Below are 15897 nucleotides of genomic sequence, written 5' to 3'. Positions count from 1 at the left end.
CTAATACAAAGCACTTTGCTTATATGGGCCCTGACTTCAGAAGGTGAATATGAGGCCATCAAGTTCAGCAAGTTCTGGCTTCAATCTGACGAGAAAACAGGAAGTGAGTGTTGAATGTAGGAGAGTGCTACAAAAAACTACAAATTTTACTGTTATCAATGAATGTGGTGACTGTTTGTCAATAATATATTTGAGGCATATTTCCATCAGCCAATGACAGAGCTGACCCAAAAAAACCCATAAAAATTATTTATACTGTGATTTGTTCACTAAGTAACAACATCATGAAGCAGCTTCTCCATCCACATGGATCAGGCAAAGCCCCAAGAACCCAAGGGGGTTTCCCTACACAAATCACTTCAGCAAATACTGGGCCAAAGGTCTCTCATGGGCAGGACTTGGGACACACTGGTTTAGCTGGGAACAGAGTTTGGGAACAGAGTTTGTGTTCCTTTGCTGAGTCCTGCCTTCACACCTCTCATGCTGCTGAGTGGTCCCAGAGTGGGAATCTTGGCTGAGGACAAAGACCAACAGATGTTACCCAGGTTCAGGTTATATCCCAAACTGAGCATAACTGCTGGGGGAAGCTTGTCCTGTCTACATCAGCATATTTAAGAGAATCCCAGAAGGGGCTGGAAGGGACCTTAAAGGTCATCTCATTCCAAACCCTGCTTTGGGCAGGGACACATTCCACTAGACCAGGTTGCTCCAAGCCCCGTCCAGCCTGGCCTTGAATTGGTACATCTGTTTCAATGTATCAATCAGATCTTAATTAGGCACCTGCAAACCAGGTCGTTCCTCCTCATTTTTTGAGTGACAACTGACACATTCTTGTTGGAGTGTAGCAGCAAGCACTGCTCAAGGTGTAAATTCTATGTTCAGGGCTGCTCAGCTAATCCCAAATCTGCCCTGGCACAGAAGGGCTTGGAAAGCTCAGACAAGGCAAGACCTCAGAAAGTTAAACCATTAATAAACCTACAGGTAATTTCCTGACTGTGAGAGTTCACTATCATTAAAAAAAAAAAAAATAATGACATCTAAATTATAGCTCTGCTGTTAAGAGTGGTTCAGTGTTACTGTTCTTTGAGTCACAGAACAAACAGGGAGCGAAGCAGGAGCTGCGTGAGCCTCTCTGGTTTTGCATTTACAGAGCTGTGGATCTGAGACAAGACTAAAGCTGGGCATGTGGAGAGATGCAGAAATCTTTAGATTTGCATATACAATATTGAGATCATGAGAATGTCACATTTAAATGCAAAACTCACGTGTCTCATGAATAAATCATGAATGGTGGCAAGACTGATTTATTCTTTTTTTTTTTCTTCCCCTCCCTCCAATTGTCACCCCCCTCCCCACACTCTGAAGAGACACTGATCTGCAAAGCAGACAATTCCTCCTTCCCTTCCCGAGGAAACACAGTGAGAGATAAGACTCAATAAGAAGCTGAAAGGTCTTCCAAAACAAAAACATGTGCGTGCGTTTCTTGTTTATACTTGGCTAGGAAGTAAAGAAGCATCATTTCCTCTCTCTCTCTCTCTCTCTTTTTCCCCCCCCCTTTCTCAAGAGATACCTTAATACCATGGCAACAGCCTTCAACCCCTTTTCTTGTATGACACAACCAGATTTGGAAAAGGTTAGCTGTGTGTTGTAATCAAATCCAGGCGGGTCAATCATGTAAAGAGATGACTTCCCATGCGCCGTGGAATAATGAATGAATAGATCACACAGGTCTTCCTTCCTTCCCCTCCTTCTCCCCTCACCATTTGAAGTGCCAGCAGATTAGCATTTTGTCTCTCGTGAATAAAATCGAAGTGAACAATTTCCAAAGGTTACCAGAAAACACAGAGCATTGCAGGAATGGAGATGAACTGATGGTTAGAACACCTGAACCCAAAATTCTCCAATGTGGACATGCCCTCCATTGCCCCATTAACGTGTAGACAGGTTTTATGTGTAATACACAACAAATAAGACACATCAATGCTGTGAAACACGACTCCCCTCTCAAACTAAGCAGGCCCCCTTCTTCTTTCTGCATATGTATCATTTTCAGGCTTAAGATATCACCAAATTCATGCTTTGAAAACAGTGATTCAGATCTCATTAACATCGGGCTGGGCCCGGGGTTGGGGTTTTGATGACACTTTCTAAAAAAAAAAATCAAACATTTTGAAGTCATCTGAGTGTTGAGAATGTATTGACTTTGACAACATTTGCTTGAGAAAAGATATCTCTGATCAGCAGTGAAAATTCTGGTCAAAGCTGGGAGCACAGAGCACGAGCTACACTGGATGAGGACAGACACCAGAATGTGGGACATGGGAGCTCCTGATGTGTAGTTCCACCCTTGTCCCCTGTGGAAGCACCTCCACATTTTCAATAAGCCCTTCATTGACTTGGTGACTTTACACTTCATTTCCACACCAACATCTGAAAGTCCTGTTATTCCACCTCATTGATTCACCTCTGTTGAATACTAAGTTTTAGGGGAAAGGCTGCATCCAGAGGTCCTACCCCACAGTCCATCACACATCTGCTCTGTCCATCAGTTAGGTCCAAGTTTCTGGTCAGAAACATATCTAACTTAAGGTGTCCCATAGCTTATAAGTGAATATTTGATTTTTCCTGGGATCTGAGAGTTAGTCTCTACCTGCCTCAGCATTACTAAACCCCAAAACACTAGTAAAGGCCCCTTACTTGTCCCACTGCAGGAACATTTTGGGGAAATCAGAAGGTTCTGTGGGACAGATGTTCCTCCCTGAGCTACACAGTAATGTTAGTGCCCAGCATTCACCAGAACAATTTCCAGCCACACAGGACTTTCCCAGTTTTCCACACACCTGGTGTTGGTCACAGCTGTACTTGGATTTCAAGAAAAGAGCTTCCAGTCTGAGTGTGAGTTTCCAGGACTATTTACCACTAGTACCTGCAATATGCTGTTGCTGAGGGCAATTTGTAGCTGGAGCCTGGTTGATGAAAATGCTTTAATGGTTGTAGCCAGTGGTCACTGCCCCAAGGCTGCCAGAGCTCCAGGAGCAGCTGGACAACACTCTCAGGCACAGGGTGGGATTGTTGGGGTGTCCTGTGCAGGGCCAGGAGTTGGAGTCAATCCTTGGGGGTGTCTTCCAGCTCAGGATATTCAGGGATTCACAGTGGGCAGGATCCCACAGCAGTGATCCGTGGTGCTGTTAATGGCAGGCATTGGCTTGCCCTGGTCCTGCTGCAATCCAAACAGGGCCCAGGAGAACTCCAGCTGCTGCCATGGCTGTTTGGCTGTTGAGCAAGGAACAAGCAGCCCAAAGGCACTGGGTTTGTTTCTGGCTGTTTGCAGACTCTAATTCCATATTAGTGCCCATTAGGGAATGGAGAGACAGGGTGGGGGAAAGCTGAACCCCCAGAACCATCATTCCCTCACTGCCCCAATGATATTAAAGATGCAGTAAACTCAATATTTTGTATTAAGCACTGTATCCTGCTTGGTGAGCACAGCTCATGGCTGGTGTATGTGTACACACTGTCAGGGATGCTTTGTTTCACCCCAGAAATTAAGTGAAGCAGTCAGAGCATAAACAGAGCAGACCTTCCACCTTCTGGCTCCCTTAAAACCACACATATTTAGCTGAATTTATGTTAGGAACCTGCATTTTCGTATGATTTTTCGTTCAGGACTCTTCAGCTGCTGATAATATTGACTCTAGTGAAACTATTCCAGGTCACATTCACAAAAAAACCACTACACTAGGCCAGTTCATTCCATTAGACAAGACAATTTCTTCCAAACCCTTGGGCAGACCTTTTCAGATGTTAACTGGCAGCACTCACAGCCATTACTCCAATGCAAACTGCACTGAAAGACCACTGAATTTGCAAAGACAAGTGTTCAAGGCCACTCGTGCATCCTCTCTCAATCTTCCTGGGAGCGTGTCTGACCCAGTCTGAATGCCAGTTTTTAAAACAGGGAAGCTTTAAGTATCTTAAAACAGTCTTAAAATAAAACCATCTAGCAATTAAACCTAAATTCACCTATAGCTTTCTCACCCTCTGGAAGTTTCCAAGACCTAGTTTTGATTAAATTTTTAATTATAAGTCTGTTTTGATCTCTGGATGTTCATTACTATAGAAAGACAATACTTAGAAGTGGAAACTCAGAATGAAGAAGGAGTCTTAGAAAAGTATGAGCTCCTATTTCAGGAGAAGGCCCTTTAGCTAATGTGCTTTGTTCAATCTGCAGCAGGAAAGGATCTATAAAAATGGCAATATTAACCAATGCTTGAAATTGAAATCCATGATTTTATTTTGAAACAGCTTATCTTTCAGCACTGGATCCGAGTTCTGTGTCAGAAAAATTTTTATCATTTCCCCTCAGCAAAGGATAAGAATGGAGAGCATAAGAGGGATTAGGATGAAACCATTGCAGGCTTGATAATGGCAGAGAGGTTTTTAAAGATTGACTTTGAAGTGAAAAATTAAGCAAACCTTAAAAAAAAAAAGAGATTTCCCCTTAATCAGAAATAGTGTATTTATAAGAGGCATCAAATGTAAACAACAGAAATAGCTAAATGCCTGAGTGAATGAATGTCATCCATCTCCAGTAACCTGAAAGCTGACTTCATTTTTCTTCATTTACATCCTGAGAGTAATGGAGGCAAAGTAGAATTGCTTTGTACTGGGCAAAGGTTGGCACCAAATGACCCAGTACCTGTGCTCCTGTCCCATCCCACCTCTAGCAGCTCATCCTGAGCACCCTTTTCAAAGAGTTAATGTGGGAAAACCTGATTTTAGCCCAATTGGCACAGGGTGCACCAAGGATCAACCCAAGCCAGGCCACAGGATGAAGAGTTTTCCGTCACTGAGCAAAGCTTCAAACCTGGTTGGTAGCAGGTGGGCACTGAATCTAAAGTCAAATCTGTTACCATGGTGTGGACAGAGGCCAGAAGGTGTTTGGAGAAGTCCATGAACAAAAGTGTAGGGCTTGGCTGGACAGACTGTTTTTAAAAGCCTTATGACTGGACACCTAAATCACATGGAATTTGAGTTTATCTCTAATCAGATGCCCAAAATTCCTTAATCAGGAGAACTTTTTCCACTCTTGCATTACCTGCAAACAATCCTAATTGTTCAGTATTAGTTTACTGTGTGACTAACAGTAGTAGCAGAGAGAGCTTTGCAGGCCAGAGGAATTCTTCCAACTCAGACACTTCAGGGAATAAACATTCCTGATGTTCTTCAGAGTCTTCTTCCCTCCCATAAGTTTGAGTTTTTATATTAAATAAATTATCCTCTCAATTCCCTACTCCCAAACTTATTGTTCTATCCCCTTCTTGTTTACTTAGATTTGCTGTACATAAAGCAATCTGATTTTCCCTTCCCTGTGCCAGGCACCATCAACTGACCTTGAACCCAGAAGACATAAAATAGTCCCAAAACAACAGGAAGTCAGTAGCTTACACCTACCTGGTATCCAAGAGAAGGAATCACACACATCTGACAAAGCTGGAGAATTGCTCCCTTTATCACTATATGTACTTTTTATTTTAGAGGAGGGAGGCCTTCCAAAACACTGGTCAATAAAACACCTTGTTGCCACCATGTGGGCTCGAGGCTGTAACCCTCATTTCCAGGATCTCTTCAATGCTCAAAGCTCTGCCCAGGGCTGGCTGTGAAGCAGAGCCCAGTGTTCCCCAGCAGCAGGTGAGTCAGAGCTCACAGGTGACAGTTTTGAGTAATCCAGTGAAAAAAGCTACTAAATCCCCCCTTTTTGCCGTTTGCTCCCTATTCTTTTCATCCATCACCTCTTTGGTGCTTTTAGGAACATCTCTAAGTGATGAACTGTTTAACCCTTGTACATAATTAAGAAGATTTTGTCCTTTCAGCTGTGTTGCTTTCTCCTTTTTACCCCCCTTTGGCTGCAGGGAGCAGTGCTGGGCATGGGCAACATCAATGTCAGGCATTTAAAGCACTTAAATCACGACGTTTTCAGGAAACTATCATGAAAATCAGGTTTCATATAGGATTTTTTATCCTGAATATATCATAGGTACGATGCAGGAGAAGCTAAACCTTTGTTTCTAGCAATATTCTGTGACTAAACATCACCCAGGATTAAATACCAGATACCTCTTAATTTGATCCAGTCACGATCTTAGGCAGTGGCAGGGTCCTTCCCCATTGAAGTTTGGCCTTTCCCATAGATAGCTTTAATTTATTTTCCTGAATTTTAACATTCCAAATCCCTTTTCAGTTTTAGGAGTAATTATTATGTCAAAGCATGAGGTACTTTGAGGCCTCCTAACAGATGCTCTGCTGTTGTTTCTTGTCCACCTTCAGCACTGAAGGCATTAAGGAGCACCATCTCCAAAGGGGACTCACAAACAGCCATGTGGGAAGGAAACAATTTCCTAGGCTTGATCCCTCAAGGAATGCAAAAATCATCCCTGGTATCTGCTCCTCCCTTTGGAGTGGCTTCATTCCCCTTTCATTTCCAAAGGATCACCACATCAGACGTGTTAGAGAAGATCCAGACTGGAAGGACTCGTTTCATGCTCAAGTCTAGGAGAAATGAGCAGGATTTCCAACCCAGTTAAGGACAAATGAGCAGGATTTCCAGCCCAGTTAAGGACATCAGGAATCTCAGACACCAAAGGTGCCTCTGAGGCTCCTGCCCTAGTGAGCTCTGAGCCTTCTCGTCCCCACTGCAGTGGGGTGAATGGAGACACTTATGTGTTGTGTTCTTCTCCTGTTCTTTAATTTGTTTAGCAAACTGGTTTTCCCATGGTTTCTCCAACCAGGGATATCTACTGATTGCAAGGTGTCCTTGTGGGACCAGCACTGATATCATGACTCGTGGGCACTGGAGGGTTAGACCATCTTTACTCACAGCTGAGATCATAAAATGGTGTAATTCCCTCCTGTGGCTACTTCCATGCAAGCCTCTGTGCAGTCACTGGCGAGGAATCTGGGTCCCTTCACAGGATACAACAACTGCATTTTAATTGAATGGAGCTCTGCCACAGTGATCCAGCCACCGGATCCCCACACTCCAATCCTGCCCTGAAATAGCTCCCAGAGTGATTTACAGCTCATGCTCCCGAGTGAAAAGGACAAAAAATTAATTTCTCCCTCATTTGCAGGCTGAAAAGTTTTTGAGACTTGAATTTTTTTCAGAAATGATTTTCCGCATTTAAACCTTGCTGACAGTGAAGAATCAGATCCAGAGTGGCCGTGGCCATTCAGCCTCACTGCAGACCCTCTTCACTTCCTTCAGCTCTTTCTGCTTTCTGAAGGCTCTGAGCAGGTCACAGCTCGAGTTTATTCCTACCTTTCATTTGCACCTTTTACATTGATCTTCACATCGATCTCTCATGAGAAGGAGCTGCAGTAAACAAGGCCAAGCTGGATGGGGCTTGGAGCAACCTCGTCTAGTGGAAGGTGACACTGTCCATGGCATAGGGTTGGACCTGGCTGATCTTTAAGGTGCCTTTCAGCCCAAACCATTCTGTGACTCTGTGATAAACCCTGGGGGGACACGAGGCCAGCTACCCCAATTTCTGAGCAGTTGCATCACAGGCACCAGGTAGGACTGGGAACTGTTAAATTCAAGTACAAATCCTGTTTTCCTAACAATTTAAAACTGCACCTCTGGGTTTCATTTCCACGTGTGCATTTACAAGAGAAACCCATTCCAGAAGAACTAAATCCCAGTTCGTCGAACGCTGCCCTAAAATCCCACCCAAAGCAAACCAGGGTCTCTCTGCTCATCTCCCTCGAGTGTCTCCTTGCTGGTGAACAACTGTCACCCCGAGGGGTTCACAAACACCCCCAGGGGTGTGGGAGAGCACTGTGAGGTACCAGAAGGCTTTTTGGGTGACCTCGCCGTGGGGGACATCTCGCCCACCTCAACAAGGAGGTGTGGTGGCACCCTGAGACCCCTCTGCTGTGGCTGAGCAGAGGGCTCTGCTGCCCTCAGGGCCTTGGCAGCAGTGCTGGCTCACCCTCCCCACCCTCGACAGCCAAAGCAGCTCTGTCAGACCTGTTGGTTCCACAAGGCGAACAACACCGGACCACGTTCTCCTTCCGCTTGGAGAAAGCTCCCAGATTCCCTCCTGCTCCCAGATTCCGTGCCTGTTTGCCCACGGAAATGAGGCAATCGGGATTTATCTCATTGTTTTTTAGTGTACTTTCTGCTGAGGAATTCGATCTGATTATCCCAGAGCCGTGGCCTACCCACTTCTAACCTGGAGCCTTGGCCTTCTTCTTTCACGAAAGGCTGCTTTTAGCTCTTTGGCCTAGTTTTAACCCTCAAAGATAATCTCTCTGCAGCACTTGGCAAGCTGCCAGCAGGATTAAAATCTGCTGGGGTTATTTACTCTCTTAATGAAATGCAATATACCCAAGTATATCAGGTCTAATTAACACCCCGTCCGCAACATCTCTCCTTTAGCTCTGATAATTACGAAAAAAAATCCACACTCCCCCAGTCACCCTGGCCTTTAGAGAGGAAATGAATTTCAGGAGGGTTTTTTTTTTCCTTTCAGTTTTATTACTGCAAATAGAACTCTTCCCAAATTTCGTGCTGGCTCTCACTCCTCCTTCTCCAAGCTGAATTGTTGCCAGGAGTTGTCTGACACTTTTTTGGTTTTATTTAGGTTTGGCTGAAATGGGATGTGGGTGAGGAGTGGAAACTCAGCCCACCCTTGGGACACAAACAGAGGGTGGCCCAGGCGTGGCAGGGTGGCAAAGGTGGGTCCTGCTGGTGGGTGATCCCTGGGAAGAGCTCCTGAGGGCAGCTGTCATTTGGGAGGAGGGAAACCAGGTTGTGCCTGAGCATCAAACCTGTCTATTATAGCACTTCCTGGCGAAGTTTTCTTTTCGTAGCCTCATTTCTAGACTTGTATTTTTAGTGCTTTTTTGGGTTTTCTTTAAGGATCAGCAGGAGCTGAGCTTGTGCCCCTGTTATCCCGTTATCCCTGCACTTGTGCCTGGAGGAGCTCTGGTGGGAGCACAGCAGGCATTTCTCAGCCTCTTTGGGGATGGAAGCTGGGCCACAGGTTGCCCAGAGAAGCTGCCCCATCCCTGGAAGTGTCCAAGGCCAGGTTGGAGGGGGCTTGGAGCAACCAGGGATAGTGAAAAGTGTCCCTGCCCATGGCAGGGGGTTGGACTGGCTGATCTTTAAGGTCCCTTCCAACTCAAACCATTCTGTGATGATTCTGTGAATACATCTGGCAAGGAAGCAGTGACACCAGAGTGGGGCACTGAAGTCAGAAGAAAGGAAAGTCCTGTTAGTAGAGGAAAAAGGCAGGTTTGAGGAGGTCTGGCAGATGCAGACATCAGGGCTGGCTTTGGTTTCCACTGCACCTTAGCACCCCTTGCTGCAAAGTGGCTGTGAGCAAAACAGATCTGCCACAGGGATCCTGGAAAAGGAGTCCAAGGATGCTTTGACAAAGTCTGGAAAGCCTGTCTTAACTTTTCACTGTCACAGCTGCTGGTGGAACTCTAATATATTCGTAATTCAGAAGAGAATAACTCCAAATAAGCAGTGCAGCCTCTCAGAAGCCCTCATCTGTGCTAGATTACGTCAAGGGCTCTTGAATTAAACAAATCTGAAGTTTCTAGGCCAAGCCATTTTTGAGATATGACATGCAAAAGCATTAGGAGATGCTTCAAACACTCTGAATTACACTTATTTTCCCTAAGACCCATGGCTCAGAAATGGATTGCCTGAGACGCCTCAGGTTTTGCCAAAAACATTCCTCCCCTGGCTGTGCATCCCATCTGCACAGTCCACAGGCATGTCCAGCCTTTTTATAGGACTCCAGCAGCAGGGCCAAACCCAGACATTGGGAAGCTCATTATAAGCTTCATCACAAGGAATAGGGAGAGTTGGGAGAGTCAGCCTCAATCCAAACCCTTTGCAGGCCCTTTGCAGCCCTGCCTGTCCCCTCAGGCCTGATCCAGCAGCTTCTCACACACCCTGGCTGCACTGCCAGCTTTCCCCACGGAGCTTTGATAATTATAATTTTACCATATTGATAAATATCACAGGTTTAGGTTGGATATTAGAAAAAGGTTCTTCCCCCAGAGGGTATTCCTGCAGCTTCACCTGGGCTCATTGTGGGCAAATCCATTGCCAAGGACTGTATGGAAAAGGTTTTGGCATGTGCATGGGAGATGGGCTTTGCTGAGTGTTCATCTTCTCTAGAAAAGAGGTGAGAAGGTGCCTGCAGAGCCTGATGGACCAAGCCCTTGGCAAGGGCCTGTGCACCCCTCAAGGGTCCTGCCCTGGGGTGTCATGAATCAGCCTTAGGAGCCTTTCATGGCACTTGCCCACATTTCATCCACCTCCCCGGAGACCTTGGTGCACCAGAGCCCCCTCTGCAGCTCCACAGCTCTTCTCCTACCCGAGCACGTGTGCCTTGGAGTGCTGTGGGAGACCTGGGCTGGGCTCCCATGGCACCTCCTGGGGCGAGAGCTGTACCTGTGCAAAGGACACAGCGAGGAAGAGGAGCCAGAGAGACCCAGGGAAGGCTGTTGACACCCCAGCACAACCACCCTGAGCCCCTCCCAGGGTGACAAGCCCATGCCAAGCTCTGGCAGGGGCCACACGGTTGGATGTCATGATTATTTAACTGAGCTTCAGCCTGGCTATTTATGGACAGGAATCATATCCAGAATCCAGGCTACTAAAGCATCTGAGTGCTCTTTGGGAATCTTCCAGGAAATGTCAGAAAATTCTGATTAGGCAAAATCAAGGTTTTTCATGGGAGTTTACCAGGCTGTTGAGCAGCACGTGAGGGATTTCTGATGGAAAGCAGAGATGGGGAGGGGCAGGGCAGGCAGCTGCCCACAGGAGAGGAGCTTCTCCAGGCCAGGGAAGACTCCAGCTTGGGAGCAGGGAACTTTTTACTCCCTGGGGAGCTCCATTGATGTTCAACCCCAGCCCTGAGAGAAGTTTGCCATAAAAGCTCCATCAGAGGGGTGTGTTTGAGCAGTGTGCCCTTAAAGAACTGCTCCTACTTCCCGTCCAACCTGTTGCAGGAGGCTGGGGGGGGAAAATGAAACATGAAAAGGAAATATTAAATCCAGTCATGCTGTGAATGTTAGTGAAAGGCTGCAGCTTGAGGAGAGGTGCTGCAAAATTCCCCTCCATTGCAACCCTGAGGATTCAAAAATTGTGAGTCAAATCTCCCCAAATTGGGACTTTGCCTTACAGAAACAATCCATGAGTATTTGTCTACATCTCCATGTGAAGAAGGATAAGGAAGGGTTTTTAATTTTAAGGCCATATTTTTAATCTTTTCTCTGCAATGCTGAGATTCAGTTTTATTTCATTATTTTTTTATTGGTGGCTGCCACTTCTGGGCAGTGCCCACCCCCAGGAGCCACAGCTTCTGAGGGACTCCTGTGATGTAGAAACCAGCAGTCACAGAACCAGCACAGGATTTCGTTTGAGGGAGAACCTCCAAACTTATTCTGACTCAAATGTATGAATAAGGTGCCTGTGAAAAACCTCGTGGAGGGGAAGGATTGAATTTCTTCTTTGCCTGTTAGAAAATTCCCTCAAACCCACCTTTCCTGATATTGGGAGGTGGGTGGTTGGGAGCCTGGCTGGGTCGGGAGCCCAGTCCAGTCCAGGCTGACTGCCCAGGCCAGGTGAGGTACCTGCAGCACCAGTGGAGAGGAGGAGCTGTAAAGGACAACATCCCTGAGGTGTGGGATCTTCCACCATTAGGGAATACTTGGCTATTTTAAACTAGGATCTTATGGTTAAAGTTTTATGTAGGATCATCTTTGCAGTGCTGAGATCTCTCCTGGAGACAAGCTCTCCAGAATCTGTTCTCTTTGCAGCTTCAGCCGGATCCAGCAAAGGAAAAGCAGTCAACAGGGAATGCCATCCCTAGATGGGTACCAAAGCTCACAAACATGCTGAGCCTGAAGCATAAAATACAGCATTGGGGTGAAGTTGGTAATCAACTGGCATATGCTTATTGTCTGAATGTTCATTAATCATGGGATGGTTCAGGTTGGAAGGGACCTTTAAAAGCCATCTAGTCCAACCTCCTGCCATGGGCAGAGACACCTTCCACTGGACCAGGTTTTGCTCCAAGCCTTGTCCAACAAGGCCTTGAACACTTCCAGGGATAGGGCAGCCATCACCTCTTTGAGCAACCTATACCAGTGTTTCACCACCCTCATTGTAAAATAACTTCTTATATCTAACCTAAATCAACCCTCTTTTAGCTGAAAACCATCACCCCTTGTCCTATCTCAGCAGGCCCTGCCAAAAAGTTTGTCCCCATCTTTCTTATAGACCCCCTTTAAGTATTTCATCCTTTAATCCTGTTGAAATCACTGGGAATGCCCCTCTGCAAAATTAGACCTCGGAAGAGTATTTTGCAACAAATTTTAGCAGGGTGGGACATGCTGCAGGGCAGCCTCCCAACAGAGGTGTGTGTCTTACCCCAGGCTGTCAGTGCCCTGCACTAGATCCAAACGAGCTCCTCACCCCCCTGCTCCTCCTCAGGTACAGATAATTACCTTACCCTAATTGCCATCTCCTGGTCATTAGTTATGTGAGCTGTTTACCCCAAAACACGACGGCAGGGTAGGAGTGCTTCATCCTAGGAGAGGGTTAATCTCCCGCTGGATGCAGGATGCCCTCATGGGAATGGAATGTGTAGTGTTGGTAAGTGGTTGTGCCCCAGAAGCCTTTGAGAGCCCACTGACTACTGCATGCTAACGATTGGTATTATTAAAGAACAATTGATGGCCTGTAACCAAACAACAGAAACTAATTACTGGAAAACTTTTATTGTCCTTTAATTACTGGGCCTCTTTGTCAATTAGCAGAAGAGAGAGGGAGAGGGAAGAGAGAGAGAGAGAGGCTCGTTTTATAGCAACAATAAATTTTCCAAAACTACAGTCATCAGTAGCTGCAAAAGCGAGTCTATTAACACACAATATTAAGGCATGATATTTACTCTGGCTGCTAAATCTAGGTGCTCCTCTCCTGAAAAAGTGCAGAGCTCTAGGAATACTAATCAGGGGTTTCTTGCTCTGGCTCAGCCGCTGCCTGGCCTGACGGGCTTTCACTTCCCAAGTAATTTTACCCCTTGTCCAAGGGTTTCTTTCTGCAAGGCTCCTCCAGCAAACTGGCCCCGTGCCCACCACGAGCATGGAAAAACTCAGGGGGGGCTGAGAGGGTGGGAGAGGGACAGGGATGTGCTCCATGCCAGGGATGGGGACAAGGATCTGAGCAGGACCAGCTCCTGCCTGTCCCTGCAGGGTGCTGTGGGTGCAGGTGGATGTGGGACCCACCACCCACCCAGGGTTTGGCTGCACGGACCCATCAATACGTTCTGCTCCGTGCTCCTGGCTCACTAGCACTATCCAAAAATAGTTTATTCAACTTTTGTATTTTTTTCTCTTCTCATCCACTGCCAAATAAATTATTTCTGGGCATATTGTCATGAGTAGTTAACCTTCTCTGAGGATCTTTGAACTGCAGTTACCCCCCAAAATGAATCACCATCTTTTTTCTGTCTCTTGGCAGAGAGTGCTCACCAATATAATTTTTTCCTATTTGACTTTCTCCGATTAACTAGTTAATGGCTCCTCTGAAGGAAACAGTGTGGGCACCACCACTCCTCGAGTAACATGTGGGACACCTCCTCTCCTCCCCTGGGATGTGAATCCCCAGGGAATCAGTTCCCACATGGGGCTGGGCTTCCCATCCCAAATGGTCCTTCCAGGCCCTCCCTCCCACCGGGGAGATGTGAGAGGCACCAGACCTAGTGGCACTTCTCTCAGGGATGAGATGCTTTGTGAGACACAGTCAGGCCAGACTCCTAAAAGCCTCAGCAATAATACCTTTTATTTGGGATGGATCTTTTTACCCTCGGCAAGGTGATCTGGATATCTTTGAGTATTCAGGAGCTTCAGGACGTTTTACATCAGCTCCTGCGTGTGTGTTGGCAGAGGCAGGGTCTGAGTTTATTGGAAGGAGTTAAACTACTCCCCAGAGTAACTGCTTTTAAAAGTATCTTGCGAAAGAGCAAAGTACCAGCCTTTTATCAGAAAACAAATATCATTTCAATTCCTGTCGGCAAACACTGGAGACGCCTGATTTTCCCGTACGTTGGCCCGTGCCTACACTGCCAGTCCTTGCTCCATGTGCTCAGCACAGCGACAGCAGGGATTCATGGCTGAGGCGGGATAAGCAGTGGGGAAGTAGCTTAGAAATTTGTCACAGCCTGTCTGACTTCATGTTGCTTGAACAGACCTGGGTTTTGTGCTATCGGAGAGAATCCGGAGCAGCTCCTGCAGGTGACCTTAATAGTGACATAATCTGTGGTCGCTTGACACATCTATCCCCGTGTGATGATGCAGAGGAATAGCTAATCCTATAAAAAAGCAAGCCAGGCTACATGGCTTGCCCACAGGACATATTTATTTTATTTCTCTACCAAATTCCCCTCCCTCCCCCCTCAGCCACGCCGGAGCAGGCGAGGACAGCGCCCAACTCCTCTGCTCACAGGTGGTTTACAAGCCATGTGTATCTGGGACCGTGCACCCAAAGATCCTCTGGAGACAGGAAGAAACAACACCCCCCCCGGGGATGAGGCAGGTGCCCTTGGCAGAGCTCCCATGGGCGGTTTTTGGCAGAGCAGGGCAGGATAAGGGAGCAGCAGCAGCTGCTGCACAACCACCGGGTAACGGAGCCCCGACACCGCCCACGGGGACAGGTGGCTTTGGCTTCCCCCACCTTTATCCCTCCCTTTTTCCCTTCTCCATGCCCATATGTTCTCTATCTCCATCCCCATCTTCTTTTTGATTTATGTTTATTATTTTTACTTTTTATTTGTCGTTCTTCTACTCACACAACCCCCTTTCTCTTCCTGTTTTGCAACTTTTTTTCTTGCTCTGCAAAATAACAAGGGAAAGTGTAGTACCTCCCTTTGTCCTAATTTCCTGGTAGGACTGATTTCAGAGCTCCTGTTTCTGAGAATTTCTCTCTGTGTTACACATGGACCTGGTACTGGTGGGGAGACACACAACCTCTGCAGGGTGGGTGACCTCAAACAAGTAGGAAAGTCCTTAAAGCAGATTATATTCTTAGGAAATTGTACAAATAATGGTATCTAAAGTAAGGTTTCTGCCAGGACAGGCATTTCAGAGGAGAACTGTTGTGACAGATCCTTGAAAGCTGGGAGGAATAGCAAGAAAAAGCACATATGGAGACAGCCAGGGTTACACAGTCACTGAAATTGTGTTTTGCCTTCACCTGCCTTGTAGCCTTTTGCTCTCTGACTCCTCCTTTGAGGCCTGGGTCTTGCTCAGTGCTAAGTGAAGGTGTCTCCTCTGGGGAAAAGAACCTCGTTGCTCCAGGCAGATGCTGAAGCAGCCTGACAGAAAGAGCTGTAAAAGCAAAGCAGACCCAAGGGCCAAAGCATCCCATCCCCAGGGCCATCCCTACCCACACTGGAGAACTGTTTGCAGATCCTGGCACTGCCAGGGGTGTTATTGAGCAACTCTGGGCTTGCTCTGTCCCCCTCTGTTTTCCTGCTGCTGCCTTTCATCCAGCATTTTGCAGGAATGCCTGTCAAAGCCCTCTGCCTCCACAAACAGCACTCATGTGCCCGTCTTACGGATGGGCAAACTGAGGCACAGAGGTGCAGCTTCTTCACAGCACATTGGGGGATCCCATTCCATCCCTTTCCTCATTGTGAGTGTGGAATTGCCCATCTCAGTCCCTGGGGTTTCATTTCCAACTCATGCCCTCACCAGATATTCAACATCCTGGAAGTAACATGCAGGAGTTACTTCCAGAGCAGCACAAGCCAAGGATTTGGGAGACCTGGGACCTGTTTTCCACGCTTCCTGAGAAAAGGGCTTGGTTCC

The sequence above is a fragment of the Neopelma chrysocephalum genome, unplaced genomic scaffold (genome assembly GCF_003984885.1).
Source record: "Neopelma chrysocephalum unplaced genomic scaffold, ASM398488v2 Primary Assembly neopelma1_94, whole genome shotgun sequence".
Classification (NCBI taxonomy): Eukaryota; Metazoa; Chordata; class Aves; order Passeriformes; family Pipridae; genus Neopelma; species Neopelma chrysocephalum.
Note: the sequence above shows the minus strand (reverse complement) of the source record.